Source organism: Tachyglossus aculeatus, chromosome 1 (genome assembly GCF_015852505.1).
Source record: "Tachyglossus aculeatus isolate mTacAcu1 chromosome 1, mTacAcu1.pri, whole genome shotgun sequence".
Classification (NCBI taxonomy): domain Eukaryota; kingdom Metazoa; phylum Chordata; class Mammalia; order Monotremata; family Tachyglossidae; genus Tachyglossus; species Tachyglossus aculeatus.
The window spans coordinates 27,227,048-27,231,918 of record NC_052066.1 but is presented as its reverse complement, the minus strand read 5'-3'; the positions used below and the strand labels follow the sequence as shown (position 1 = coordinate 27,231,918).

The 4,871-nt window shown below is 41.7% G+C and overlaps 1 non-coding gene across 1 annotated transcript; it reads right to left on the bottom strand.

The window, feature by feature from the left end:
* Positions 1-1,210: 1,210 nt before the first annotated feature.
* On the bottom strand, positions 1,211-1,348 carry LOC119935299. The gene has a single exon (XR_005453189.1). It is a non-coding gene; the product is annotated as a small nucleolar RNA SNORA7 (small nucleolar RNA).
* Between the last annotated feature and the right edge of the window lie 3,523 nt (positions 1,349-4,871).

The following is a 4,871-nucleotide window of genomic DNA, read 5'->3' as shown; positions in this document are numbered from 1 at the left end:
ATGGGAGGAAGTGAGGTGCAGGGGACCACGGTGCCAGTGGCAGTAGGGGCAGGGAAGTATCATGGTGACTATAAACCCGGTGTGGGCAGGGATTGTCTCTATTGCTGAATTGTACTTTCCAAGTCTTTCGTATAGCGCTCTGTACACAGTAAGTGCTCAATAAATACAATTGAATGAATGAATAGTGGTTAGGATCTGGATTCTAATCCTGGCTTGTCTGCTGTGTGACCTTGGGCAAGACACTTCACTTCCCTGGGCCTCAGTTCCCTCAACTGTAAAATGGGGATTAAGAATATATGCCACATGTGGGATAGGGACTGTGTCCAACCCGATTATCTTCTATCTGCCCCAGCACTTAGAACAGTTCCTGGCATATAGTAATCACTTAAAAATACCACAATTTATTATTACTATCATCATTATTATTGTTATGAGAGGCAAAATTATCACAGGTTCCCTTACAGGATTGCCATATTCGAGAGTCAGAATGGTCTAAGCTGGTTTTTCAGAAGGGATGCTATGAGGTTGGCCAAGGCCCCTGCCAATCCTAGGCTTTCCAAAACTTGGCCAGAAACTGCCAGAGGCCCAGGGGCTTCAATACTGGCATAAAGAATAACAGTTATTCCTGCCACAGTGCAATAAATTTACTAGTGATATCTTTGGACCACTTGCTGTGTGTGGAACATTCTAATAAGAGCTTGGGAGAGTACGATACAATAAACTTGGTAGACATGATCTTGGCCCACAAGGAGCGGATGGTCTGCAGATAGTAGATTGGAAACCCCTGCATTATCCCAAAAGACGTCACCCATTGTTTCAGTGGAAAATATGAGGATAATCAGTCAATCAATCTTATTTTTTGAGTTCTTAGTGTGTGCAGAGAACTGTACTAAGGGCTTGGGATAATACAGTTTAACAATAGAATGGACACATTCCTTGCCCACAATGAGCTTATAGTCTAGAGGGGGAGACAGACATTGTCTTGTCTTGTCTAATGCCGTGGAATTGTCTCTGACCCATAGTGACACCATGGACACAGCTCTCCCAGAAGACCATCACTCCATCTGCAGTCATTCTGGAAGTGGATCCATAGAGTTTTCTTGGTAAAAATATGGAATTGGTTTACTATTGCTTCCTTCCACTCAGGAAACTCTAGCCTCCACCCTCGACTCTCTCCCATGCCTCTTCTGCCCAACAAAGAGGAGTTTGGACTTGTAGCAGATTTCCTTCCACTCACTAGCCACTGCCCAAGCTAGAAATGGAATGAGTAGGTCACTGCTTGGCTCTCCCTCCTGTAGTCGAGACTGGTAGAGTACTGGAAACTCGACAGATGCAACCCCGAAAGGGGTTGTTGTTGTCTTATGCTGTCGAGTCGAGTCCGACCCATAGCTACGCCATAAACACATCTCTCCCAGAATTCCCCACTTTTATCTGCAATCGTTCTGGTAGCGGATCCTTAGAGTTTTCTTAGTCAATCTCCCCTCTCCCATGCCGCTGCTGCCCAGCGTGGGCGAGTTTTGACTTTAGCAGATGGCCTTCCACTCACTAGCCACTGCCCAAGTTAGGAATTCATTCATTCATTCAATCGTATTTATTGAGCACTTACTGTGTGCAGAGCACTGTACTAAGTGCTTGGGAAGTACAAGTTGTGGAATGGGTATAATAATAATAATAATAATAATAGTATTTATTAAATGCTTACTATGTGCCAAGCACTGTTCTAAGTGCTGCAGTAGATATAAGGTAATCAGGTTGTCCCACGTGGGGCTCACAGCCTTCATCCCCATTTTACAGATGAGGGAACTGAGGCACAGAGAAGTTAAGTGACTTACCCGAAGTCACACAGCTTATAGTATGCCTCTGCTTGACTCTCCCTTCTGTAGTCGTGACTGGTAGAATACTGGAAACTCTCCAGGTGTGACCCTGAGAGGGTCTGAGAGGGGTAGACAGACCCCTATATAAATTAATAAATCACATATAATAAATAATGAATAGTAACATAAATAGTGTTATAACTATACTATACTATACTATGCAATACGAATAATAATTATAATAGTAACATAAATAAATAAATAAATAAATAAATTATAGTTAAGTACATAAGTGCTGTGGGACTGGGAGGGGGGATGAATAAAGGGAAGAAGTCAAGGTGATGCAGATGGGAGTGGAAGAAAAGGAAAAGAGGGCTTAGTCAAGGAAGGCCTCTTGGAGGAGATGTGCCTTCAGTAAGGTTTTGAAGGTGGAGAAATCAGTTGCCTGTTGGATTTGAAGAGGAAGAGGCAGTACTTGGTTGAGAGGTCAGTGGCAAGATCGATTCATTCATTTATTCATTCAATCATATTTATTGAGCACTGTGTGTAGAGCACTGTAATAAGCACTTGGAAAGTACATTTCGGCAACAGATAGGGACAATCCCTACCCGACCATGGGCTCACAGACAACAAAGCAAAACAAGTAGACAGGCATCAATGGCATCAGAATTAGATAAATAGAATTATAGATCAATCAATCAATCAATCGTATTTATTGAGCGCTTACTGTGTGCAGAGCACTGTACTAAGTGCTTGGGAAGTACAAGTTGGCAACATATAGAGACAGTCCCTACCCAACAGTGGGCTCACCATTGATAAAATGAATGGAATAATAAATGCACATAAATGTACACAAGTGCTGTGGGGCAGGGAAGGAGGTAGAGCAGAGGGAGGGAGTACGGGTGATTAGAAGGGGAGGAGGAGCAGAGGAAAAGGAGGGCTCAGTCTGGGAAGGCCTCCTGGAGGAGGTGAACTCTCAGTAGGGCTTTGAAGAGGGGAAGAGAGCTAGCTATCTGCTATACCGTGCTGCGTCTCATCTCCATGCTGCTTCTCCTGGTAGGAGAAGCAGGAGAAGAAGAAGGAAATGAGGCACAGAGAAGTTAAGTTATGTCCCTAAAGTCACACAGCAGGTAAATGGCAGATCTGGAATTAGAATCCAGCTCCTCTGACTCTTTCAAATAGGCCATGGTGTTTCTGAAGTCAGAGGGGAAGCAAGTGATCTGTTTGTTATAAGACCATAAGCTTAGATGAATTTGCCATCTTTGCATAAATTATGAAGCACTTAGTGATAGTCTAACAGTGTAAAGTTCCTGGCCTGAAAGCTACAATCTCAGTTTTCTCTATTTCTTCCAGGGAATTGCAAACATTTTCTGAGTTCAGGAGTGAATTAGTAGGTTTGATTCAAATTTAATCTCTAATACCTATTTTCGCTGTACTAATTTTCTGTGGTTTTCTCTTGGCTGCTGGCAAATTTTTGCAAAACTTTCGTAGGTTTTTGCAAAATTTTTCATTTTGCTATGGGAAATTTGGGAGAAAGCCATAGCCTCTAGAAATGCAATACCAGGCTCTCCACTCTTTCGATGTATTTTGAAGTGTCCCAACTGAGAAACCTGTTTGTTTTTCATCAGCTTTTCTTTCTATATGCAAATTACCATTCTGATTCTGCTAAATACTTCATTCTGATTTTTCTCTGTACGTCCTCAGTTCCCTTTAGGGTATCCCAAGGGTCCACAAAACACACTCTTTTTATTTTTTTGAACTCGTATTTGTTAAGAGCTCCCTATGTGTTAGTGAGATCGAGGAACAGTGAGTAGGTTATAGAAGCAGTGTGGCTTTAGTGGAAAGAGCACAGGCTTCGGAGTCTGACATGGGTTCTATTCCTGAATCCTCCGCTCATCAGCTGTGTGATCTTGGGCAAGCCACTTAACTTCTCTGTGCCTCAGTTACCTCATCTGTAAAAATGGGGATTAAGACTGTGAGCCCCATGTGGGAAAACTTGATTACCTTGTATCTACCCCAGTGCTTAGTACAGTGCTTGGCATAGAGTAAGCTTTTAAGAAATAGCATAATAATACTAATATTATTATTAGGTTGGCATTAGAGGAGTGAAGTATGCTGGGTGGGTTGTAGTAGGAGAGTAGCAAGGAGAGGTAGAAAGGGGCAAGGTGACCTGTCCACATTTTTTGTTTTGTTGTCTGTCTCCTCCTTCTAGCCTGTAAGCCCGTTGTTGGGTAGGGACCGTCTCTAGATGTTGCCAACTTGTACTTCCCAAGTGCTTAGTACAGTGCTCTGCTCACAATAAGCGCTCAATAAATACAATTGAATGAATGAATGAATGAATAAAGCCCATGATAATGAGTTTTTTTTGATGCGGAGGTGGATGAGCAACCACTGGAGGTTCTTAAAGAGTGGAGAAAGATGGACTGAACATTTTTGTAAAAAAAGGATAGAAGATGGTTCAAAAACAATTGAAACACGGTACAGGTTTGCAAACACTGGACTTCTAATTATCAAGAACGTTTGTGAAAAACCAGGAAATCTATCAGGCAGCTAGCCTAATAGAAAGATCACAGGACTGGGGGGCAAGAGATATGGGTTTGAGACCCAGCTCAGCCCCTACCGACTGTGTGACCGTGGGCAAGTTGCTTAAATTGTCTGACACTCGGTTTGTTAACTATAAAATTCACACAAGATAGATTTTGAGTCCAGTGTGGGACAGAGGCTGTGTCTGATCTCATAATCTTGTATTTACCTGAGTATTTAGCATTTAGTCAGTATTTAATAAACATTACGATTATGATAGAAGCTGTGTACTATCTCAATTGCTTCCAAACCATCTTCTTCCTAATGTTTTATTTCACATCGAAAGACTTTTTGACGCGATACAAGTTCAGGATCACATATAGATTAGAATGAATTTAACTCTTGTAACTGATTTAAGTTCAATATTTCCAGTAAATATGGTAACAGTGAACTTGAGCAGTTGCAATTAATTCCTAATACAATGCTAATGAACTAGTACTGTAATAATAATTATGGTATTTTTTAAATGTTTAC